This window comes from Balaenoptera musculus, chromosome 21 (genome assembly GCF_009873245.2).
Source record: "Balaenoptera musculus isolate JJ_BM4_2016_0621 chromosome 21, mBalMus1.pri.v3, whole genome shotgun sequence".
Lineage (NCBI taxonomy): Eukaryota > Metazoa > Chordata > Mammalia > Artiodactyla > Balaenopteridae > Balaenoptera > Balaenoptera musculus.
The window spans coordinates 21,953,655-21,981,252 of NC_045805.1; the positions used below are offsets into that span (position 1 = coordinate 21,953,655).

The window sequence follows — 27,598 nt, forward strand, 5'->3', positions numbered from 1 at the left end:
ATCCCAGGGTCTGAGGATACCGAGCGGTCTTCTCTGAAGACCTGGGCTTCCTTTGAAGGAAGGAGGGAGATCTGCAGGCTTCCTGGATCCTACTCTAGTCCTTGAAGTCTCTGGCCAGGACAGACACGCCCATGGCTCCCTGAAGGTGGCGCACACGCGGCCCCGTGTGACCGCGGCAGAGGGCGTGCCGCCCTGGGTCCAGGTCCGTGCGGCTCTTGGGTGCCCAGCAGAGACCAACGGGGTTAGGGGACAGCCGCCTCCACCTGCTGGCCCAGTACAGACCTACTGGGGCCATCGCACCTTCCACCAAGGCCGCGGGGAAGCTGGATGGGGCTAGGACGAGGAGGCTCACCGGCCCTCCCCACGCCAGGCATGGTCCAGGTGGGGTCTGTGGCTGAACTCCACTCGTGGCAGTGGTCCAGCGTCCACTGCTAGACGCGCCAGAAGTCCTCCCAGATGGGGAAGAGGCCGGTTCTCCGCACCACCTGCCGGCCTAAGCTGGGGAGGCCTCTGAAGCCAGCAGTCCTTAGCTTCTGTTTCTGAAAGTTGCTTTGGGTCCACAGTCCTGCCTGCTCTGTCCAGGCTGCGAGAGCTACCAGGGCTCATGGTCCAGCAGCTGCGCCATCTCAGCCTCCTTCTCCCTGGTCACGAGGTCCTCTATCAACGTTGCACTGGGAAGCGGCTGGCTCAGTCTTAAAAGTCAGACTCCCTGGCCCCCATGGCCCAGCCAGTGTCTGAGCAGTAGATGAGAGGTTGTGCTTCGTGTGGGTAGTGGTGCCAGGGCGGGGCCGCCTCCCTGCTGCTGCTGGACCAGACAGGTCCGGATGCCCTTGCACAGCATTCCTGAAGGCCCTTCAGGGCCGCCACCACAGCAGCCAGGATGACACTGTGAGGGCACCACTGCAGACAGAGGAAGGAATAAGTACAAAACCCTAAGAGGAGAATGAGATTGGTGTGTGCAGGTATGAAAAGGAGGCCAATGAGGCCAGAGCTTAGGGATTAAAGAGAATAGCAGAAGCAGAGAACAGAGAATTAGGCAGGGACCAGATTACGTAATATTTTATAGACCACAGTAAGGACACTTTGGATTTTCTTTGAGTTGGTTTGGGAAGCTGTTGGAGAGTTTAAAGCAAGGGAGGCATATGCTCCCGGTGGCTCCCTGCTGTATGGAGAATGAGAGAGTACTATTTTCACAGTTAGATCTTTGGTTCCAACAATACTTATTAGCGTCTACCATGTGCCCAGAACCGTTACAGGTATTTGGAATACTTGTATCGACTCCTTTTAAACTTACAGTTTGGTAGAAAAGACAGATACGTCGCAAATGTGTTATGTGCATGATCAGTGTTCCAGGGTAGGCTGTGCTGACTGGGGAGTACATGGCCACTGTGAAGTCAACGAAGAATGGAAACTAAATGGAGAATTGATATAGACTAGGATTGGACCGGTGAAAAAAATGGGTGTGGGCAGTGGTCCAGGTAGAGTGATCAACATGGGATCAGAGAACCACACGGAATTTTGTATTGCTTATGGTGTGCCCAGAAGGAAAGTGGGTAAGGGGAGAAGTAGGTCTAGATGAGGCTGAGGTGGTAGGTGGGTGTCAAATCACAAAGGCACTAGAAAGAGCTAGGACTTTATCCAATGGAAAGCATCCCTTATCAAACATTCAACTTCATCCAGATTTTTTCATACATGACAGATCACAAAAGGCTGCCTCACTTTAGACCTAACCAATGTTATTCCTGCACTCAAAAGTTTACAACAAAATATCCATGACCAGAAAAAAAAATTCAAAGTTAGTCTGATATCAAAATAGCTTTAATTAGCAGATGAAATCAATCAATATGCTATTTGTTGAACTTTTACTATGTATATAACGTATAAATACTAAAATCTTATGCCTGTTGATTTTAAATCTCTGGGTGGTTCATAGGCATTAGGAAAAAATTATTTATATATTTTAGACTCTTAAATTCAAAGTATAACGCACATATAGAAAAGCGTACAGGATTCTGGACAAGATGGCGGAGTAGAAGGACTTGAGCTCACCTCCTCTCACGAAAACACCAAAATCACAACTAACTGCTGAACAACCACCGATAAAAAAGACTGGAACCTACCAAAAAAGATATTTCACATCCAAAGACAAAGGAGAAGCCACAACAAAATGGTAGGAGCAGCACTTTCACAATATAAACAAATCCCATACCCACCAGGTGGGCGACCCACAAACTGGAAAATAATTATATTGCAGAAGTTCTCCCACAGGAGTGAGCGTTCTGAGCCGAACATCAGGCTCCCCAGACTGAGGGTCTGGCATTGGGAGAGGGAGCCCCCAGAGCACTTGACTTTGAAGGCCGGCGAGGCTTGAATGCAGGAGCGCCACGGGACTGGGGAACAGATTCCACCCTTGGAGGGCACACACAGGGTTTCACATGCACTGGGACCCAGCACAGAGCAGTGACTCCACAGAAGCCTGGGCTAGATCTACATGCGGGTCTTGGAGACTCTGCTGGGGAGGTGAGGGTTCGCTATGGCTCACTGTGGAGGCAAGGGCACTGGTGGTACAGGCCCTAGGGAACACTGCTCAGTGTGAGGTCTCCCAGAGGTCACCATTTTGGCACCAAGACCTGGCCTCACCCAACAGCCTGCAGACTCCAGTGCTGGGACACCTCAGGCCAAACAACCAGTGGGGGTCGGGGGAGAAAACAGCCCCACCCGTCAGCAGACATGCTGCCTAAAGTCTTCCTGAGCTCACAGCCACCTCTAAACACACTCCTTGACATGGTCCTGCCCACCAGACAGACAGGCCCAACTCCACCCACCAGTGGGCAGGCACCAGTCCCTTTCACTAGGAAGCCTGCACAAGGCCCTGGACCAACCTCACCCACAAGGGGGCAGACACCAGAAGCAAGAGGAAGTACGATCCTGCACCCTGTGAAAAGAAGACCACAAACACGGAAAGTCAGACAAAATGAGACAGCAGAAAAGTATCTGCTGTCTTGTTCCAGATGAAGGAACAAGATAAAAACCGAAAAGAACAACTAAATGAAGTGGAGATAGGCAATCTACCCAAAAAAGAATTCAGAGTAATGACAGTAAAGAGAATCCAAGATCTCAGAAAAAGTATGGAGGCACAGACAGAGAAGATACAAGAAATGTTTAACAGGGGGAGGAGTCAAGATGGTGGAAAGGGAGGACATGGAGTTCACCTCTCCCCACAAGTACATCAAGAATACATCTACAAGTGGAACAATTCTCACAGACCACCTGCTGAACACTAACAGAAGACCTTGGAAACCTAAAAGGACAAGAAAAATCCCCACACAACCGGGTAGCATGGGACAGGACCTGCACCCCTGGTGGGGAGCTGAAGAACAGATGAGATTCCCACACCCGGGGAAAGCCTCCCTCACCAGCAGAGACATCAGCTGGGACAGACAGCTGGTACACAATACAAGCAAACTGAACCCAACAATAAATTAAAAGGATCATACACCATGATCAAGTGGGATTTGTCCCAGGGATGCAAGGATTCTTCAATATCCACAAATCAATCAGTGTGATATACCACATCAACAAAAGACAAAAACCACATGATCATCTCAAAAGATGCAGAAAAAGCTTCTGACAAAATTCAACAACCACTTATGATAAAAACTCTCCAGAAAGTGGGCACAGAGGGAACCTACCTCAACATAATAAGGGCCATATATGACAAACCCACAGCAAACATCATTCTCAATTGTGAAAAACTGAAAGCATTTCCTCTAAGATCAGGAATGAGACAAGGATGTCCACTCTCACCACTTTTATTCAACATAGTTTTGGAAGTCCTAGCCACGGCAATCAGAGAAGAAAAAGAAGAAAAAGGAATCCAAATTGGAAAAGAAGAAGTAAAACTGTCACTGTTTGCAAGTCACATGATACTATACATAGAAAATCCTGAAGATGCTATCAGAAAACTACCGAATTCATTGATGAGCCAGAAAAAGTTGGAGGATACAAAATTAATACACAGAAATCTCTTGCATTCCTATACACTAACAACAAAAGATCAGAAAGAGAAATTTAGGAAACAATCACATTTATCATCCCATCAAAAAGAATAAAATACCTGGGAATAAACCCACCTAAGGAGGCAAAATAGCTGTACTCAGAAGACTATAAGACACTGATGAAAGAAATAAAAGATGACACAAACAGATGGAGAGATATACCATGTTACCAGACCGGAAGAATCAATATTATCAAAATGACTATACTACCCAAAGCAATCTACAGAGTCAGTGCAATTCCTATCAAATTGCCAATGGCATTTTTCACAGAATTAAAACAAAACATTTTTACAATCTGTATGGAAACACAAAAGGCCCCGAATAGCTAAAGCAATCCTGAGAAAGAAAAACGGAGCTGGAGGAATCAATTCCCTGACTTCAGATTATACTACAAAGCTACAGTAATCAAAACAGTACGGTACTGGAGCTAAAACAGAAATATAGATCAATGGAACAGGATAGAAAGCCCAGAAATAAAACCACACACTTATGGTCAATTAATCTACAACAAAGGAGACAAGACTACACAATGGAGAAAAAACAGTCTCTTCAATAAGTGGTGCTGGGAAAACGGGACAGCTACATGTAAGAGAATGAAATTAGAACATTCTCTAATACCATACACAAAAATAAACTCAAAATGGATTAAAGACATAAATGTAAGTCCGGATACTATAAAACTCTGAGAAGAAAACACAGCAAGAACAATCTTTGACATAAATCTCAGCAGTATCTTTTTGGATCCACCTCCTCAAGTAATGAAGATAAAAACAAAAATAAACAAATGGGACCTAATTAAACATAAAAGCTTTTGCTCAGCAAAGAAAACCATAAACAAAACGAAGAGACAACCCTTAGAGTGGGAGAAAATATTTGCAAATGAAGTAACTGACAAGGGATTAATCTCCAAAATATACAAACAGCTCATGCAGCTCAATATCAAAAAAACAAACGGCCCAATCAAAAAATGGGCAGATCTCATTAGACGTTTCTCCAAAGACATGCAAATGACCAAAAAGCACAATGAAAAGATGCTCAAAATCAATAATTATTAGAGAAATGCAAATCAAAACTACAATGAGGTATCACCTCACACCAGTCAGAACGGCCTCATCAAAAAAATCTACAAACAATAAATATTGGAGAGGGTGTGGAGAAAAGGGAACCCTCCTACACTGTTGGTGGAAATGTAAATTGATACAGCCACTATGGAGAACAATATGCAGGTTCCTTAAAAAACTAAAAATAGAGCTACCATATGATCCAGCAATCCCACTCCTGGGCATATATTCAGAGAAAACCAGAATTCAAAAAGATACATGCACCTCAATGTTCACTGCAGCACTATTTACAATAGCCAGGACATGGAAGCAACGTAAACGTCCATCAACAGAGGAATGGATAAAGAAGATATGGTACACATATACAATGGAATATTACTCAGCCATAAAAAAGAACAAAATAATGCCATTTGCAGCAACATGGATGGACCTAGAGATTGTTATACTGAGAGAAGTCAGAGAAAGACAAATATCATGATATCACTTATACATGGAATCTAAAAAAAAAAAGGGTACAAATGAACTTATCTACAAAACAGAAATAAAGTTACAGATGTAGAAAATAAACTTATTGTTACCAGGGGAAAAGGGGAGAAGGATAAATTGGGAGACTGGGACTGACATATAAACACTACTATATATAAAATAGGTAAATAATAAGGACATACTGTATAGCACAGGGAACTCCACTCAATACTCTGTAATGGCCTATATGGGAAAGGAATCTAAAAAATAGTGGATATATGTATATGTGTAACTGATTCACTTTGCTCTACACCTGAAACTAACACAACATTGTAAATCAACTATACTCCAATATAAAATAAAAACAGAAAAAGAGAAGTGTACAAAGCATAAATGTACAGCTTTAATGAACTATCACAAAATGAAGATATCTGGGTAAAGCAATAGAACACAACTAGTACCCAGAAACCCCTTCATTCTCTTTCCAAATTACTACCCTCACCTCCTCCCCAAATGTAACTACTACCTTGACTTCTAAAACCGTTGATTAATTCTGCCTGTTTTTCAATTTATATAAATGGAATCACATGATATATATTTTGTGCTTGTCTTATTTCAATCAGTATTATTATATCTTATTCATTTTCTTTGTTGTATAGTATTCTATTTTATGAGCTTACCACAATTTTTAAGTTTCTTCTACTGTTGATAGACATAAATTATTTCCAGTTTTTTTGCTATTATGATTCATACATTTGTGTATGTGTCTTAAGACACAGACACACATTAGGGAGGTTAAAAAAGGGTGTGAGGCTAAGTGTGCTGGAATCACTCTCAAGTGCTGTGAAAAGCCAAGAATTGGTTGGCCCTGAGTTTAGTGTCATTATCATGCATTAAATTGATAGAATATTGTTTTGCAATGTAACCCAGAGTTAGGAAGGAATCAAATGTTTTTCAGTTATCCTGCAGGGGAGGGAAAGTCTGTGATATGTCTGACTGTTTACCTGTATGGGGTCAACCTACAATTTGGAGTGAGGCGAATATGCATACACTATGCACATTTTTTATTTATTTATTTATTTATTTTTGGCTGCATTGGGTCTTTGTTGCTGTGCACGGGCTTTCTCTAGTTGCGGTGAGCAGGGGCTACTCTTCATTGCAGTGTGCGGGCTTCTCACTGCGGTGGCTTCTCTTGTTATGGAGCATGGGCTCTAGGCATGCGGGCTTCAGTAGTTGTGGCACACAGGCTCAGCAGTTGTGGCCAACGGGCTCTAGAGCACAGGCTCAGTAATTGTGGTGCATGGGCTTAGTTGCTCCGCGGCATGTGGGATCTTCGCGGACCAGGGCTCGAACCCGTGTCCCTTGCATTGGCAGGTGGATTCTTAACCACTGCACTACCAGGGAAGTCCCACTATGCACTTTTTGATTGTTAACCTAATGCCTACAATCTTAACTATAACTTTAGAATTTAGATATGGGGCTCTTCAGATAGAAATCAGAATGTCATCTTTTCTTAATTGAGAAAATAGAATTTCTTACCAAGGTAAAATTTTCTGATCTGTTTATAAAAACGTGTCAAGAAACACCTATACTCCATTTCTGCATGAGATAATCTGGTGATTTGTTAAATATCCTGAATTTCTAAAAATTACTGTCTAGATTGTTACTCAAATCTCTTTCCCTGCAGAGACACACAAGCGTCACCTGGTGGCCAGGAAGATCAACTCTAGTCTGAGATGTCATGCTTTTAGAAAAGTCTCATTCTAGCCTATTTCCTGCACAGTCCCGTGGGGGGATGGAGGAAATAGGGGCACTTGCTAGTAAATATCAAGGCTCACACCTCCTTTCCTGCCTCACACTGGTTACCAGAAAGACTTGAAAATGTAGTAAAGAGTATTGCCCAAACCTAGAAAACGAGGGTTAGGCTGACGGCTCACCACATGGTGATTTAGATGACTGCTTTGATGGCTTGTTTTAATGTAATTACACATATATAACACATTTTTATAAGAAAATTAAGTAATACAGACATATAATAAGCAACAAATAAAATTTCCTCACCCTTCCTTCCTAGCATTCCCGTTTTCCAACCATATGGGCTCTGATCACTGTTTGGACATGTTTTTAGATAGAAAAGGCTTTCTGGAGGTTTCTTCATACTAAATTAGTAGAAAGTTGGGGGAAAAAACCAATGTAGCAGGAAGCTCCATCTGCCACATTTCCTCAGTTGTAGAAATAAGTCTCAATTAAGAAATCTAGGGGGAGGAGTCAAGATGGCGGTGTGGGAAGATGCAGGTCTTCCCACAACTAGGGCACCTGCTGGCTGCTGGTGGGGGACCCTGATGCCCAAGGAGACGGGAGGGAACCCCCAAGTGAACCAGTAGGACGTGCGGGGAAGAGGAGGGAGGAGAAGTGGAGGCCGGACAGGACTGGCACCCCTGAAGCCAGGGAGATCAGGAGAAGTAGGCGGGAGGAGCAGAGGGTGACTGCCCCGCCCACTCGGGCCCAGGGAGCCTGCTGAGCTCCCAGGCCGGTTCCCTGCTCTCCAAAGCCCACTCCAGGCCGTGTGGGTCCTTGGGGGCATAGGAGGGAGGCTGAGGGGAGAACAGGAGAGGCAGGTGGGAGGGGCCCTGTGGGACCGGAGGAGCAGCAGAGGAGCGGAGGGCGTTTGCCCTGCCCACTCGAGCTCAGGAAAGCCTGCTGGGCTCCCAGGTGAGGTCCCCCACCCTCTGAGACCAGGGGTGGGAACACGCCTGGGCCCCTTCTGTTCCTTGAGCCTAAGCCCCACCCCCACAGCCCCCAGGGCCTTTTCCAGCCGTGGGTCCTGAGCATAGGCCCTACCCACCACCCAAACCTCGCCCTTGTTTAGGCCCTGCCCTCCACAGCCAAGGCCTTCCCCCCCCTTTTTTTTCTTTCTCTTTTCTCTCCTTCTCTTTTTTACTATTGTGGTACTGTTGTACCTTCCAGTTGTTGAGTCACCTATATTTTTATTTTTTATCTGTTATTTTCCTAGTCTAACTTTATTTTTTACTTTGTTATTGTTCTCTGTTTTTGTGAAGGGGTTTTTTGCCACCCCATGCAGCTTGTGGGATCTTGGTTCATGAGCCAGGGGTCGGGCCGAAGCTCCTGTGGTAGGAGCTCTGTGCTGTAACCACTGGACTAACAGAGGACCTCAGACCCCAGGGAATATTCATTGGAATGAGGTCTCACAGAGGTCCTCATCTCAGCACGAAGACCCAGCTCTACCCAACAGCCAACACGCTCCAGTGTTGGAAGCCTCAGGCCAAACAACCAGTAAGACAGGAACACAATTAAATAAATAAATAAGACAGCATATATGTCACAGATGAAGGAGCAAGGTAAAAACTTACAAGACCAAATAAATGAAGAGGAAATAGGCAATCTACCTGAAAAAGAATTCAGAGTAATGATAGTAAAGATGATCCAGAATCTTGGAAATAGAATGGAGGCACGGATTGAGAAAACACAAGAAATGTTTAACAAAGCTCTAGAAGAACTAAAGTACAAACAGAGATGAACAACACAATAACTGCAATGAAAAATACCCTAGAAGAAATCAATAACAGAAAAACTGAGGCAGAAGAACGAATAAGTGAGCTGGAAGACGAAATGGTGGAAATAACTGCCAAGGAGCAGAATAAAGAAAAAAGAATGAAAAGAACTGAAGACAATCTCAGAGACCTCTGGGACAACACTAAATGCACCAACATTCGAATTATAGGGGTCCCAGAAGAAGAAGAGAAAAAGAAAGGGTCTGAGAAAATATTTGAAGAAATTAGAGTCGAAAACTTTCCTAATATGGGAAAGGAAGTAGTCACCCAAGTCCAGGGAGCACAGAGAGTCCCATACAGGATAAACCCTAGGATAAACACACCAAGACACATATTAATCAAACTGACGAAAATTAAATTTAAATAAAAAATATTAAAAGCAGCAAGGGAAAAACAAAAAATAACATACAAAGGAGTCCCCATAAGGTTATCAGCTGATTTTTCGGAGGGAACTCTGCAGGCCAGAAAGGAGTGGCAGGATATACTTAAAGTAATGAAAGAGAAAAACCTACAACGAAGATTACTCTACCCAGCAAGGATCTCATTCAGATTTGACGGAGAAATTAAAACCTTTACAGACAAGCAAAAGCTAAGAGAATTCAGCACCACCAAACCAGCTTTACAACAAATGCTAAAGAAACTTCTCTAGGCGGGAAACACAAGAGAAGAAAAAGACCCACAAAAACAAACCCAAAACAATTAAGAAAATGGTAACAGGAACATAATATCGATAATAACCTTGAATGTAAATGGATTAAATGCCCCAACCAAAAGACATAGGCTGGCTGAATGGATATAAAAACAAGACCCACGTATATGCTGTCTACAAGAGACACACTTCAGACCTAGGGACACATACAGAGTGAAGGTGAAGGGATGGAAAAAGATATTCCATAGAAATGGACAGCAAAAGAAATCTGGACTAGCAATACTCATATCCGATAAAATAGACTTTAAAATAAAGACTGTTACAGGAGATAAGGAGGGACACCACATAAAGATCACAGGATCAATCCAAGAAGAAGATATAACAATTATAAATGTTTACGCACCCAACACAGGAGCACCTCAATACGTAAGGCAAATGCTAACAACCATGAAAGGAGAAATCTACAGTAACACAATAAAAGTAGGGGACTTTCACATGCCACTTACACCAATGGACAGACCATCCAAACAGAAAATAAATAAGGAAACATAAGCTTTAAATGACACAACAGACCAGATAGATTTAATTGATATTTATAGAACATTCCACTCAAAAGTGGCAGAATACACTTTCTTCTCAAGTGCACACAGAACATTCTCCAGGATAGATCACATCTTGGGTCACAAATCAAGCCTCAGAAAATCTAAGAAAATTGAAATCATACCAAGCATCTTTTCTGACCACAACGCTATGAGATTGGAAATCAATTACAGGAAAAAAACTGTAAAAAACACAAATACATGGAGGCTAAACAGTGTGCTACTAAATAACCGAGAGATCAATGAAGAAATCAAAGAAGATATTAAAAAATACACAGAAACAAATGAGAATGAAAACACGATGACCCAAAACTTATGGGATGCAGCAAAAGCAGTTCTAACAGGGAAGTTTATAGCAATACAATCTCACCTCAAGAAACAAGAAAAATCTCAAACAATCTAACCTTACACTTAAAACAGCTAAAGAAAAAAGAACAAAGAAAACCCAAAGTCAGTAGAAGGAAAGAAATCATAAAGATCAGAGCGGAGGGCTTCCCTGGTGGCGCAGTGGTTGAGAATCTGCCTGCCAATGCAGGGGACACGGGTTTGAGCCCTGGTCTGGGAAGATCCCACATGCCGCGGAGCAACTGGGCCCGTGAGCCACAACTACTGAGCCTGCGCGTCTGGAGCCTGTGCTCTGCAACAAGAGAGGCTGCGATAGTGAGAGGCCCACGCACGGGGATGAAGAGTGGCCCCCGCTCGCCGCAATTAAAGGAAGCCCTCGCACAGAAACGAAGACCCAACACAGCCATAAATAAATAAATAAATAAATTAAAAAAAAAAAAAAAAAAAAAAGATCAGAGCGGAAATAAATGAAATAGAAACAAAGAAAACAATAGCAAAGATCAATAAAACTAAAAGCTGGTTCTTTGAGAACATAAACAAAATTGATAAACCCTTAGCCAGACTCATCAAGAAAAAAAGGGAGAGGACGCAAATCAATAAAATTAGAAATGAAGAAGGAGAAATCAGAACCGACACTGCAGAAATACAAAGGGTTATAAGAGACTACTACAAACAACTATATGCCAATAAAATGGACAACCACAAAGAAATGGACAAATTCTTGGAAAGGTACAATTTTCCAAGACTGAACCAGTAAGAATTAGAAAATATAAACAGACCTATCACAAGTAATGAAATTGAAACTGTGATTAAAAATCTTCCAACAAACAAAAGTCCAGGACCAGATGGCTTCACAGGTGAATTCTATCAAACATTTAGAGAAGAGCTAACACCCATCCTTCTCAAACTCTTCCAAGAAACTGCAGAGGGAGAAACACTCCCAAATTCATTCTACAAAGCCACCATCACCCTGATACCAAAACCAGAAAAAGATGTCACAATAAAAAAATTATAGACCAATATCACTGATGAACATAGATGCAAAAATCCTCAACAAAATACTAGCAAACAGAATCCAACAACCCATTAAAGGGATCATACACCATGGTCAAGTGCGATTTATCCCAGGGATGCAAGGATTCTTCAATATAGGTAAATCAATCAATGTGATACACCACATTAACAAATTAAGGAATAAAAACCATATGATCATCTCAATAGATGCAGAAAAAGCTTCTGACAAAATTCAACACCAATTTATGATAGAAACTCTCCAGAAAGTGGGCACAGAGCGAATCTACCTCAACATAATAAAGGCCATATATGACAAACCCACAGCAAACATCATACTCAATGGTGAAAAACTGAAAGCATTTCCACTAAGATCAGCAACAAGAGAAGGATGTCCACTCTCTTATTCAACATAGTTTTGAAAATCCTAGCCATGGCAATCAGAGAAGAAAAAGAAACAAAAGGAATACAAATTGGAGAAGAAGAAGTAAAACTGTCACTGTCTGTGGATGACATGATACTATACATAGAAAACCCTAAAGATGCCACCAGAAAACTACTAGAACTAATCAATGAATTTGGTAAGGTTACAGGATACAAAATTAATGCACAGAAATCTCTGGCATTCCTATACAGCAACAACAAAAACTCAGAGAGAGAAATTAAGGAAACAATCCCATTTACCAACACAACAGAAAAAATAAATACCTAGGAATAAACCTGCCTAAGGAGACGAAAGGCTTGAACTCAGAAAACTATAAAACACTGATGAAAGAAATCAAAGATGACATAAACAGATGGAGAAATACACCATGTTCTAGGATTGGAAGAATCAATATTGTGAAAACGACTCTACTACCCAAAGCAATCTACAGATTAATGCAATCCCTATCAAACGACAAATGGCATTTTCCACAGAACTAGAACAAAAAATTTCACAATTTGTATGGAAACACAAAAGACCCTGAATAGCCAAAGCAATCCTGAGAAAGAAAAATGGAGCTGGAGGAATCAGGCTCTCTGAATTCAAACTATACCACAAAGCTACAGTCATCAAGACAGTATGGTACTGGCACAAAAACAAATATAGGTCAATGGTACAGGACAGAATGCCCAGAGATAAATCCACGCACATATGGGCACCTAATTTACGACAAAGGAGGCAAAAACATACAGTGGAGAAAAGACAGCCCCTTCAATAAGTGGTGCTGGGAAAACTGGACAGCTACATGTAAAAGAATGAAATTAGAACACTCTCTAACACCATGCACAAAAATAAACTGCAAATGGATTAAAGACTTAAATGTAAGACGAGACACTATAAAACTCTTGGAGGAAAACATAGGAAGAACACTCTTTGACAAAAACCACAGCAAGATCTTTTTTGACCCATCTCCTACAGTAACGGAAATAAGAACAAAAATAAACAAATGGGACTTAATTAAACTTAAAAGCTTTTGCACAGCAAATGAAACCATAAACAAGACAAAAAGACAACCTCAGAATGGGAGAAAATATTTGCAAATTAAACAACAAAGGATTAATCTCCAAAATATACAAACAGCTCATGGAGCTCAGTATCAAAAAAAAACCAAACAATCCAATTAAAAATGGGCAGAAGACCTAAATGGACATTTCACTAAGGAAGGACATACAGATGGCCAAGAGGCCACTTGAAAAGATGCTCAACATCACTAATTATTAGAGAAATGCACATCAAAACTACAATGAGGTATCACCTCATGCCGGTCAGAATGGCCATTATCAAAAAATCTGGAAACAATAAATGCTGGAAAGGGTGTGGTGAAAAGGGAGCCCTCCTGCACTGTTGGTGGGAATGTAAATTGATACAACCACTATGGAGAACAGTATGGAGGTTCTTTAAAAAAACTAAAAATAGAACTACCATATGATCCAGCAATCCCACTACTGGGCATATACCCTGAGAAAACCAAAATTCAAAAAGAGACATGTACCACAATGTTCACTGCACCACTATTTACAATAGCCAGGACATGGAACCAACCTAATTGTCCATCGACAGATGAATGGATAAAGAAGATGTGGTACATATATACAATGGAAAATTACTCAGCCATAAAAAGAAATGAAACTGAGTTACTTGTAGTGAGGTGGATGGACCTAGGGTCTGTCATACAGAGTGAAGTAAGTCAGAAAGAGAAAAACAAATACCATATTCTAACGCATATATACGGAATCTAAAAAAAAAAAAAATGGTACTGATGAACCTAGTTGCAGGGCAGGAGTAAAGATGCAGACATAGAGAATGGACCTGAGGACACAGGGTGGGAGGGGGAAGCTGGGGCGAAGTGAGAGTAGCGTCGACATATATACACTACTGAAGGTAAAATAGATAGCCAGTGGGAAGCAGCAGCATGGCACAGGGAGATCAGCTCCGTGCTTTGCGATGACCTAGAGGGGTGGGATAGGGAGGGTGGGAGGGAGGCTCAAGAGGGAGGGGATATGGGGACATGTGTATGCATATGGCTGATTCACTTTGTTGTACAACAGAAACTAACACAGTTTTGTGAAGCAATTATATTCCAATAAAGATCTATTTAAAAGAAAGAAATCTAAAAATTCCACCCATGAGCTTTCAAAGATCCAAAAATTGTAACAATTGACACTAACATATGAATAAATACCAAATCTCAAACTTCATGCTGTCTATTAAAACAATACCACTTAAAGACTACATGTAGTGAATTTTCACCCTCACCACAATCTTCTACTAGTTTATCTCCCATTTGGTTGAGACTTTCTTGCCACTGGTGTTAAAATATGAAAAGTCATAGTCCATCGTCAAATCAAACTTTTTAACAGTTCTCTGGTCCTAAAGACATAAGCATCTCTGTAAGCTAGTCCAACCACACACATCTCTCCTTTTATTACATTAACCTATTGACTAGATCCTGGTTTTAGGCTCAGGAAGATAACCAGAGGATACTCCCTCAATGATCTATACCCTATTATGGTTCTTCATGACTCTTAACGATTGGGAGTGTATGTCACTGGCATTCCTGTGATCCACTTAACATCTTAAATCCAAGCCAGTCCTTCCCCCCTGCAATCTGAGAAGTCACCGAGACCCAGGAGAGCTCTGGCTACAAGCACCTGTAAATGTTCTTTCAGGGCGGTCATGAAGCCAAGGTCATGTCTGTTTTCATTCACAAAATGAGTGTCTAGTATGTCCTGCCAGATGCTTGGCAACAAAAATGAGGAACACCAATTCCCTGCCTTCAGGGATGTCTCATTATAACAGGGATTTTTAACAAAGTTAAAAGACAAAACTGATTAGAATAAAACATTGATAACTTCTAAGATAGAAGCCTCTGTCCAGAATATATAAATAGTTCCTATAAATCAGTAAGAAAAAGACAAATAATCCAATATAAATGTTCAAAGGATGCAAATGGCCAGTTCACAGAAGAAATACAAATGATTAGTAAATAAAACTGTTCAACCTTGATAATAGTCAGGAAAATGCAAATTAAGATAATGAGATGTCATTTTTTAATCTAATAGGCTGGAAAACAGTTTAGTGGGTTATTAGCATCCAGTCTTGGGTATGGGGAGACGGCACCCCAAAGCTCAGCTGGTAACAGCATAAATCGGTGTCATGAGGAAGGGGCAACCTTTGGATTTTAACTTAAAAATACTCATATTCTGTGATCTAGAAATCTTTTCTTGAGGTATACTTCTAAGGGAAATACTCAAACATCTGCAAGGAGAAGGATTACAGGGTGTTTATAGCAGCACTGTTTGTAATGCCAAGACACAGAAAAACACCTAAACGATCACCAATGGAAAAATGGGTAGTTAAATATGCTATTTAGTTCTAAATAACAGAGTATTATGAAGCATTTAAAAAGAATAAGCTCCGTTTCTGCTGACATGGAAAGCTCTGCCACAATATTTGCTAGAATGATAACCCATAACTTTATTGAAAGACCTACTAAGTACCCACTGTAATAAACAGGAAGGGCCCTGCCAAGGTACATCACTGAAGGATCACACAACACCTCTTTCCTCTTTTCTCTCTTTCTGAAAATTCCATTAGACAGATTTTCCCCACTTAGATTTTTCTCAACTTCTAGTTTTCTTTTGTCTCCAATCTCTATCTACCTTTTTTCTTAATGTGCAGCACTCCTGGAATTTCCTCAGCATTAGCCTTCAAAACTTACCGTGAATTGTTATTTCAGTTACCATTTTTATAAACTGCAAAGAATTACTTTTTCTGTTTTCTCTTTTTTTTTAACATTCTCTTCTGATACTGTTAAGTGTAGCTTTTGTCCCCTTCCTGCATCTTCTGTTTCCACTCAGCCTCTTTTCCCCATTTGCTGGTTTTGGTCTTCATTTTTCATGTCAGAGCTTTTCCTTGAAAGTGTGATGACTTCTGGCCATCCATTCATATTTTAGAGAGACTCACACAGGTAGGGCTGGGTTTGTTAAAGGCTGGTGTAAAAAATTAATGAACAGAAACCTCAATTAAACAGAATCTGGAGACCAGAAGGGGGAGCTCTCAGGCCCTATGACCACAGCAGAGCCCAACAGGAAGAAGAAAGATTCCTCTTCTTTCCTGGCAAGGACTCAGCTAAGGAAAAGCCATGGACTCTGTTTGCTATAACCCTCCCAACTTCCTTTTCCCCCCGTAAAAGCGCTCTTCTTCCCTTGCCATGTGGGAAACTCACATGCTGCCCATCACGGTTGCAGCCCCCGAACTGCATTTCTCTGCTGATCCTGAATAAACCCATCTTTGCTGGAGAAATAGCCGTGCATTTGTTTCAGGTCAACATTACCGTCACAAAGGACAGCAGAGAAACAGCCTTCTCCCTGAGGGACTTCTGTGGCTGTATTTTTCTCCAGCGTTCTTCAGTTTCTCCAGAACGGAATGCAGGTGTCGCGTGTGGGAAGGAGGTTGAGGACCCACCATTCAGGGTGCAGATTTTTCTTCAGTTCCTGCCTCTTTATCCTCCTGGTCTAATGCAGGCCTGATGTCCCTGAGATCAGCACCTTCGGATCAAATCCTCTTGAGTGTAAACCTCCTGAGCATGGGCAGCAGGTGAACAGATTAATTTGCACCCCCTCCCCACTTTTCCAGCCCTCTTCACAGATCAGACTGCCTCTAAGTTCTGGGCCCCTCGGGCCACCTTCGGTTATCAGTTATCCCCTCACGCAGGCCGTTGGCCTGAACTTTCTCTGTTCTGTTCAGTCATCACCTTCTGTCCTCTTTCTGTCTTCTTAGTATTTGTTGAGAAACTTTTCCAGGCAAAGGAGATAAACATATTTGGTCATCTTATTTTGAATTGGAAGCCCCAAATTAATCTGTCACTCTTAAAAACGGGGTTAGTTGTCCAAAGAAGAAAACCATTCACTAGGGCTATGTCTTTCTTTGCCACTAGGTGGTGCTGCCACATCTGAAGATGAAATGGGGCCAGTCACCTCAGCTTCAGAGGGAATTGGATCCCTGCTCTTAAGGATTTTTCTCTCATTTGGACGAAACATATGCTCTTACATGAGGCCATTGTGCTTTTAAAGTTTTTTTTTCTGTTTTAGAAGAATATCCTCCATATTAGCAGGGGCACACTTTTTTATCCATAATCTTTGAAGCCTGAATGATAAATGAAAATTTTTACTAATATTCGCTAGATGTGAAATCTTCGATGAGTTCACTTACCTTTTCCAAGCCTCACTTCTCTCATCTATAAAATGATGAAAATAATAACTATATCTCATATTGTGTAGGAGTTAAATATTCATTACATATCTCACAGGGGCATAGGGTGGGTACACAAAAAAATGCTAAGAATGGCAACACTGTTAGAATAAACATTAGGCTTTTGATCACTTCAAAAGTCAATTTACAAACCAGGAAGAAATAGAAAATATGAACAGACCAATCACAAGTACTGAGATTGAAACTGTGATTGAAAAACTCCCAACAGACAAAAAGTCCGGGACCAGATGGCTTCACAGACGAATTCTATCAAACATTTAGAGAAGAGCTAACACCTATCCTTCTGAAACTCCTCCAAAAAATTGCAGAGGAAGGAACATTCCCAAACTCATTCAATGAGGCCACCATCACCCTGATACCAAACCAAAGATACCACAAAAAAATTACAGGCTTATATCACTGATGAACATAGACGCAAAAATCCTCAACAAAATACTAGCAAATCGAATCCAATAATACATTAAAAGAATCATACACCATGATCAAGTGGGATTTATCCCAGGGATGCAAGGATTCTTCAACATCTGCAAATCAATCAGTGTGATACATACACGACATTAAAAAACTAAAGAATAAAAACCACATGATCATCTCGATAAATGCAGAACAAGCTTTTGACAAAATTCAACACCCATTTATGATAAAAACTCTCTAGAGGGCTTCCCTGGGGGCACAGCGGTTGAGAATCCGCCTGCCAAAGCAGGGGACATGGGTTCGAGCCCTGGTCTGGGAAGATCCCACATGCCGCAGAGCAACTAAGCCCGTGCACCACAACTACTGAGCCTGCACTCTAGAGCCCGCGAGCCACAACTACTGAGCCCGCATGCCTAGAGCCCATGCTCTGCAGTAAGAGAAGCCATAACAATGAGAAGCCCGCGCACCACAATGAAGAGTAGCCCCCACTTGCTACAACTAGAGAAAGCTCGCTCACAGCAACGAAGACCCAACACAGCCAAAAATAAAAAATAAAAATAAATAAATAAATAAATTTATATTTTAAAAAAAAATCCGCAGGGACTTCCCTGGTGGTCCAGTGGTAAAGAATCTGCCTTACAATGCAGAGGACGCCAGCTCGATCCCTGGTCAGGGAACTAAAATCCCACATGCCATGGGACAACTAAGCCTGCATGCCACAACTACTGAGCTCGTGTGCCTCAATTAGACAGCCTGCGTACCGCAAACTACAGAGCCCACGTGCCCTGGAGCCTGCGAGCTGCAAGGAAGAGCCCGCATGCCGAAACGAAAGATCCCGCATGCATGCCTCAACGAAGATCCCGTGTGCCACAACTGCGACCTGATGCAGCCAAAAATACATTTAAAAAAATTTTTTTTAAATCCCCTAGAAAGTGGGCATAGAGGGAAGCTACCTCAACATAATAAGGCCATATATAACAAACCCATAGCTAACATCATTCTCAACGGTGAAAAGCTGAAAGCATTTCCTCTAAGATCAAGAACAAGACAAGGATGTCCACTCTTGCTGAGGCAGGAGATAGATGGGCCCCAGGCTGAGCAGCTGGAATCTTCCCCTGTGGACAGATACTCCAGGATAAAGGTAACGGCAGGAGCAAGGGGAGCTGAGTCCTGCTTGCAGAGAAGATAGAGAGACCACATACTTCTCATTCTTCAGGTCAAGGACACCTTCCCGACTGCGCATGCAACAGAAAGGTTCCCCAGAGGTCAGCGAAGGGAGGGGGTGTCAGACCATAATACGTTCTTCTTCCCAGAAACCCTTGCACTGGAATCCATCTTGGCTAAAAGATGCACGTGCACGCAGGGGAGGGCCGTGAGTTAAACCAAATATGGACTCAGAGCCAGGCAAAGCAGGATGACTGGCCAGAGGGAACCGGGAAGAACTGCCCCATATAAGTGATCTGGACTACCCCAAGGGTGCGACTCTTTCTCTGGGCCCACCCATGGGTGTCTATCCACATGTACTTTCTTTTCCTCCTCAAAAACACTACTTGTTTCACTACCTTCCTTCTCTTTGTTGAAATTCCTTTCTCCAAAGCAGACAACCCAGGGCCTCGTAACTAGCCACTGGCCCTGGAGATCAGGTGGCTAGGATTTGGTGTTCTCACTGCCGCGGCCTGACTTCAATCCCTGGTCGGGGAACCGAGATCCTGCTTCAAGCCACTGCAGGCCAAGGCCACCCGAGATCATTTTTGGTGCCCAAACCTAGGAATTCAACGTAAACCACGGGCTTTGCCCAGCTGCTGCTTGAGGCCCCTGACTTTCGCTCTTGCCCTGTTTCTCTCGCTCTCTGCTTCGCTTTCTTTTCAAGACCCACGGGGCCTAATCTCGGTCCACTCACTGCGTTATGGCTCCCCCAGGTGACGGTGGCAGCGGATACCCCCCAGGCCGTGCAGATCCAGCTAACACTGGGGTGACTGCTGCTGCTGTCCTTTGGGACCTGTGGAAACGTGATTCCTCACCGTGAAGGAGTCCAAGGGGTGCCTGCCTCTCTCTCCCCCTCTCTCCCTCCCTCCCTCTCTCTCTCTCCCTCTCTCCCTCCCCCCCCTCTCTCTCCCTCCCGCTCTCTGTCTCTGTCTCTCTCTGTCTCTCTCTCTCTCTCCCTCTCCCCCTCCCTCCCTCCCTCCCTCTCTCTCTCTCTCTCTCTGTCTCTCTCTCTCTCTCTCTCTCTCTCTCTGTCTCTCTCTCTCTCTCCCTGTCCCATATGGAACCCTCCTCTATGCTTTTCTTTCCCACCTCATTCGTACAGCAAGGTCTCTTTCTCACTTTGTATCTCTGCACCGTTTCAGGGAAGGATTTTCTGGACCTCATTCCTAAACTGCGTCCCCGCCACTGCCAAACTCACTGTTGCCTGTGTCAGATAAAATTGGGAAGTGCCTGATGATTTTATCTTAGCCTCCAGATAGATAGGGTAATGGATTTTGGGTTCTTCTGTTGTCTAGTCTTTCACATCACTCAATGTCCAAAAATCTACTATGAGAATTTCTCTACCTCCCGGCCCCTTGGGTCTTGAACCTGTGCCATCTTCCATAGCGCCCAACTCCGATTTCTCCAAGGGTTCCTCTTTGCATCTACCAGACTCCCTTACTCCAGGCCTTGGCAGCCTACACACTGCTACGGACAGCCTATTGGGCTGGCCACTACACAGAAGCCTGCATGATAAACTTTGTAGATGCTTAATCACGAGGAATACACCCCAGCATAGGAAGACCTGACATAGGGCATAAGCTCTATAGACCACAGATCCCTCCCTAAGGGGAATCCCGGCAACTGGTCTGCACTGGTTCAGATGTCCTCCCCTGGCCACATGGGGGACACCTTGCACAAGGTACCAAGGATGACTGGAAACGTCTGTTTAGGAGTCGATGGGGAAGTAGACGTTGCTCCAAACCCCATCAGCAATAAGACTGAAGGAAATTTAGAGGATGCTCTGAATCTCCTTCAAGCGCCTGCTTGTACTGTTTCTGGGACACCAAATTCCATTTCCAGGAGAGCTCTTTTGTTCTCGGTTGCAGGTTACCCAACATGGCAGGATCCCCTCCCAAGCCAGAAGAAACACCTCTGGAGTGTATCCTTAAGAACTAGAAACTTCTTTAAATAGACGGGTTAAGAAAGGAAAAACAAATTCTACTGTAACACCGCCTGGCCTTTGTTTAAGTTCCAGGATGGAGAAAAATGGCCTGAAAATGGGTCTGTAAATTATAATACCATTCTGCAATTGGATCTTTATTGCCGCAAGATAGGAAAGTGGACTGAGGTTCCCTGTGTTCAAGCCTTCATGGTCCTTTACCAAAATCCCGCCCTAGGTGGCTCTTGTAATCAAAAGCCTGGGGAACTAGAAAACCCTCGCGACATTTTAGATGATCCCCTCCTAACTCCCCCCAACTCTCTGGGGGGAAACCGAGCTCCCCCTACTCCTGACAGTACCCCTACTTCTTCAGAGCCACCCACTTCTCTGGTGTCACCTACCTCTCCAGAGCCCTCTGACCGACCCCAAACTCCACCTCCCTATGTCCCTCTATACCCTCCGATACCCCAAGAAAGAGAGACTAGTCCCTCCGGGGTAACTCGCAGTGGAACCTCCTGTCACCCAGGATCAGGGAAATTATCCCCTCTTAGGGAAGTGGCGAATAGCAAAGGGACAATCGGAATATATGTGCCCTTCTCTTTAACTGATTTAGCCCAATGCAAACAAACACTGGGCTGATTTGCTGAAGACCCTAGTTTGCTGAAGGGTTTCAGGCCCTAACTCTGGCCTTTGATTTAATTTGGAAGGATGTCCAAGTAGTCCTATCTACTTGCTGTACCCCTGAGGAGAAACAGAGAATTGGGGAGCAGCCCAGGGGCACGCTGACCTGCTGGCCAGGGACCAACCTGAACATTCTGTTATGGGTGGAGTCGCAGTCCCAAATCAGGAGCTCTGCTGGAATTATGATTCCTGGGAGGGGACAGAAGCCAGGAAGCACATGATCCAATGTGTATTAGAAGGGATAAGAAAGTGTATCAAAAAGTCAGTTAACTATGAAAGGGTTAAAGGAGTGACCCAAGAAGAAAAAGAAAATCCAGCCCTCTTTTATGGATGGTTTGTGGAGGCTTTTAGAAAATATACTAACATTGACCCCTCTACTCCCGAAGGTCAATCCCTGCTGGGACAACCCTTTATCAGCCCATCTGCCCCTGATATTAGGTAGAAACTCCAAAAGTTACAATTAGGACCACAAGCCCCCATGCCCCAACTCCTAGAGGTGGCCTTTGGAGTATTTAATAATCAAGATCAAGCTGAGGAAGAAGAAAGAACCAAACGTGAGAAAAGACAGGACAGGGCTCATGCAAAACTGACAGCCGTTGCTGTCAGCCACGCCTTGCAACCTTAAGACAACCCAAGGGGGCCAAGAAAGTTCAACTATCTGTCTGGAAGTAAGACCAACGAGGAGGAAGGCTCCAAGTGCAAGTCAACAGGCCACTGGGCCCAAGAATGCCCCTAGGCCGTGCCCAGCCTGCAAACAAACAGGTCATTGGAAGTGGGACTGCCCTCGGTCCCAAAGGGGAAGGGGGGCCTCCACTCCTGAGATTGCCATGCTGGACAAATCCCCCCATGAGATGTCTATCCCCATCAAGGAGCCCCGGGTGGTCCATGATATGGCAGGTAAGAAGATCGATTTTTTTAACTGACATGGGAGCCACTTACTCTGTCCTGATTTCTCATGCTGGGCCTCTTTCCTCCAAAAGCTGTACTGTGACTGGTGTCCAAGGAAAGCCTCGCCCCCATTACTTTACTGGGCCTCTCACTTGCCAATTTGAGCAGCGTTTGATTTCACATACCTTTTTAGTTGTCCCTGAGTGTCTTACCCCACTACCGGCGAGAGACCTTCTGGGCTCCCTCGGGGCCACATTACAGTTAGGAGGAAAGCAGCCCCTTATCTTGACCCTGACTAAGGTAGATCAAGGGCCTGTTCCCAGCCGTATTCTCCAACCAGTGAACCCTGCAGTTTGGGACAAAGGAGTCCCTAGGAGGGCCATAAACACCCAACCTATAAAATTAGCTTTAAGCCAGAAGCTGCCTACCCTAACAAAAGACAATACCCCATAAAGTTGGAAGCAAAGAAGGGTTTACAACCCCTTGTAGATAAATTCTTAAAACATGACCTCTTGGTGTCCTGCCAGTCTCCACGCAATACTATTTTTCCAGATGTTAAACCAAATGGGGAATATAGAATGGTACAAGATCTTAAAGCAGTAAATGATGCTGTGGTCCCTATTCACCCCCTCGTGGCCAATCCTTATAACACATTAGCCCAAATCCCTGATGATGCTAAATGGTTTACTGCGCTCAACTTCAAGGATGCCTTTTTTTGCATCCCAGTTCATCCCTCCTCACAGTATCTGTCTGCCTTCGAGTGGACTAATGCCCTCTCAGGCCAAATGCAACAATACACCTGGACAGTACTGCCTCAGGGGTTTCGGGACAGCCCACACTTGTTCGCCAAGGTCCTAGGAAAAGAACTAAGGGAGATAACACCTAAAAGGGGCTATTCTACAGTATGTAGATATTGATATATTAATATGTAGTCCCTCCATGGAGGCCTCAAATCAGAATACAATTGAAGTCCTTAATTTCCTTGGGGCCCCGAGGTTAGAGTCTCTCGGACAAACGCACAAATCTCAAAGCAACAAGTTAAACATCTGCACTATATTATAAACCTCGGAAGTAGACAGTTATCTCCAGATAGAAAACAGGCTATATTAGGCCTAAGCACTCTAAAGACAAACACCTTTTTTGGGCATGGCAGGATTTTGCAGAATTTGGATTCCAGGATTTGGGATAATGGCCTAAGCCCCTGTATGAAGCCACTAAAGGCCCAGATACAAAACCATTACTTTGGACTGGGGAACAGGAAAAGGCTTTTAATAATATAAAGCAGGCCCTCACCAGAGCCCCTGCTCTTGGTCTCCCCAGTCTGAAAAAGCCATTCATCTTATATGTGACTGAAAAGCAAGGGACAGCTCGGGGGGATCCTAGTACAGAAGCTAAGGCAAGTTCCTCAGACTACAGGCTATTTTTCCAAACAACTAGACTCGTGGCCCAAGGCTGGCCTGGCTGCCTTCGTGTCGTAGCTGCCACCACTTTAATTAGTGGAAAAAGCTAACAAGCTTACCTTTGGACAGCCACTGGAAGTCCAGACCTCCCATCAAGTACAAGGGATCCTGGAGATCAAAGGCCACCATGGGCTAACTGGAGGTCACCTTACTAAGTACCAGGCTTTGTTCCTCGACTCCCCAGAGGTAACCGTTAAAACTTGCTGCACCCTCAACCCAGCTACACGGATGCCTGCTGACAGCCCAGAACTAATACGTTCCTGCCTCGAAACCCTTGACCAGGTCTATGCCTGTAGGTTTAATCTAACAGATCAAGCCATAGAAAACCCCGAGGAAGAATGGTTTACTGACAGCAGTAGCTTTATTAAGGACGGGGTCAGGAGGGCAGGGTATGCTATCATGAGCGTTCATAATGTCACAGAAGTGAAACCTTTGCCGCCCAACACTTCAGCCCAGAAGACTGAAGTGATAGTTCTAACCTGAGCCTTAACCCTAGGGGAAGGAAAAATTGTAAATATATACACAGACTCAAAATATGCCTTCCCTGTTTCACATGCCCACATAGCTATCTGGAAAAAAAAAGAGAATTTTTAAATACAAGAAATTCTCCTAAAAAATGAGGCTGAGATTTTACATCTCATAGAAGTGGTTCAAAAACCAAAACAGGTAGCACTCATTCACTGCTGCGGGCACCAAAAGGGAACTTCTCAAATTACCCAAGGGAACAACAGGGCAGATCAGGAAGCCAAGAAAGCTGCCCTGATACCCACAACAGAAATGGCATTGATCCCATCCCTTGCCCCTTCTAACGTTATACCCAGATACTCAACTTCTGAAGAGACCTGGCCACGAGACCAAGGGGGAACCAAAGGGAACAGATGGCTGGTGGCACATAGATCAAAGATTGCTCATACCTCTTTCTGACCAATGGAAAATTATTAAAGGGCCACATGATTCCTCCATCTGGGGGAGAGAGAATGAGAGAGAAAACCACTCCATGCCTGCTGTGGTTTTCCAGCTTTTTACAGGGAAGGGCTCCCAGAGACACTCAGAAGGGTTACTCGAGCCTGCGCCCTCTGCACCACCCATAATCCAGAGGCAGCCTCAAGCCGCACCCCCTCCCCCTCTCGTTAGCCAGCCCAGGGACGTGGGACTCACCCAGGAGAGGACTGGCAAATGGGTTTCAGTCAGGTGCCCTCTTTCCAAGGCTTCAGATACTTATCAGTATTTAAAGACACTTTCACTGGATGGGCAGAGGCCTTCCCCAGTAGGACAGAAAAGGCAACCGAAGTGGCTAGAGCACTTCTATCAATAAAAGAAATCACTCCTAGGTTCGTGTTACCCCACCACCTCCAGAGTGACAGTGGACCCTCATTCAAAGCCAGGGTTACCCAACAGCTCTCACAGGCCTTAGGAATCAGATACCACCCGCATTTGTCCTGGAGACCTCCGTCCTCATGAAAAGTAGAACAGGCTAATCATACCCTAAAGAAAACCGTGGGCAAACTGTCAGGAAACCAGAACCGTGGTACCGCCTGCTGCCAATAGCTCCCTTAAGGGTCAGGGCGGCCCCTAAAACAACCACGAAGTTAAGCCCCTTTGAAATGACACATGGAAGGCCACTCCTTACCCTGGACATGCTAACTGGCCCAGAAACCCAAGCCCATCTTAAATACATTATAAACCTAGTCCAGGTCCAGAGGGCTATACAAGAATACGGCAACAGAACCCAGCCCGCGAGTGGAGATTAACCAAGATGGCGGAGTAGAAGGACGTGCTCTCACTTCCTCTTGCGAGAACACCAGAATCACAACTGGCTGCTGGACAATCATTGACAGGAAGACACTGGACTTCACCAAGGAGGATACCCCACGCCCAAGGACAGAGGAGAAGCCACAGTGAGACGGCAGGAGGGGCGCAATCAGAGTAAAATCAAATCCCATAACTGCTGGGTGGGTGACTCACAGACTGGCGAACACTTATACCACAGAAGTCCACCCACTGGAGTGAAGGTTCTGAGCCCCACGTCAGGCTTCCCAACCTGGGGGTCCGGCAACGGGAGGAGGAATTCATAGAGAATCAGACTTTGAAGCCTAGTGGGAACTGATTGCAGGACTTCGACAGGACTGGGGGAAACAGAGACCCCACTCTTGGAGGGCACACACAGAATAGTGTGCGCATTGGGACCCGGGGGAAGGAGCAGTGACCCTGGGGGAGACTGAACCAGACCTACCTGCTAGTGTTGGAGGGTCTCCTGCAGAGGCGGGGGCTGGCTCTATTTCACCGTGGGGACAAGGACACTGGCAGCGGATGTTCTGGGAAGTACTCCTTGGCGTGAGCCCTCCCAGAGTCAGCCATTAGCCCCACCAAAGAGCCCAGGTAGGCTCCAGTGTTGGGTTGCCTCAGGCAAAACAACCAACAGGGAGGGAACCCAGCCCCACCCATCAACAGGAGCTCTGACCACCACAGCAACAGTCAGCTCTACCCACCACCAGTCCCTCTTATCAAGCCTCTTAGATAGCCTCAACCACCAGAGGGCAGACAGCAGAAGCAAGAAAAACTACAATCCTGCAGCCTGTGGAACAAAAACCACATTTACAGAAAGATAGACAAGATGAAAAGGCAGAGGGCTATATACCAGATGAAGGAACAAGAAAAACCCCCAGAAAAACAACTAATTGAAGTGGAGATAGGCAACCTTCCAGAAAAAGAATTCAGAATAATGATAGTGAAGATGATCCAGGACCTCAGAATAAGAATGGAGGCAAAGATTGAGAAGATGCAAGAAATGATTAACAAAGACCTAGAAGAATTAAAGAACAAACAAACAGAGATGACCAATACAATAACTGAAATGAAAACTACACTAGAAGGAATCAATAGCAGAATAACTGAGGCAGAAGAACGGGTAAGTGACCTGGAAGACAGAATGGTGGAATTCACTGCTGCGGAACAGAATAAAGAAAAAAGAATGAAAAGAAATGAAGACAGCCTAAGAGACCTCTGGGACAACATTAAGCGCAACAACATTCGCATTATAGGGGTCCCAGAAGGAGAAGAGAGAAAGGACCCGAGAAAATATTTGAAGAGATTATAGTCAAAAACTTCCCTAACACGGGAAAGGAAATAGTCACCCAAGTCCAGGAAGCGCAGAGTCCCATACAGGAGAAACCCAAGGAGAAACACACCGAGACACATAGTAATCAAAGTGGCAAAACTTAAAGACAAAGAAAAATTATTGAAAGCAGCAAGGGAAAAACGACAAACAACATACAAGGGAACTCCCATAAGGTTAACATCTGATTTCTCAGCAGAAACTCTACAAACCAGAAGGGAGTGGCATGATATACTTAAAGTGATGAAAGGGAAGAACCTACAACCAAGATTACTCTACCCGGCAAGGATCTCATTTAGATTTGATGGAGAAATCAAAAGCTTTACAGACAAGCAAAAGCTAAGAGAATTCAGCCCCACCAAACCAGCTCTACAACAAATGCTAAAGGAACTTCT

At 44.0% G+C, this 27,598-nt stretch overlaps 1 pseudogene; it reads right to left on the minus strand.

The window, feature by feature from the left end:
- Positions 1-242: 242 nt before the first annotated feature.
- Positions 243-27,598, minus strand: part of LOC118888071 — a 76,449-nt pseudogene continuing 49,093 nt past the window's right edge.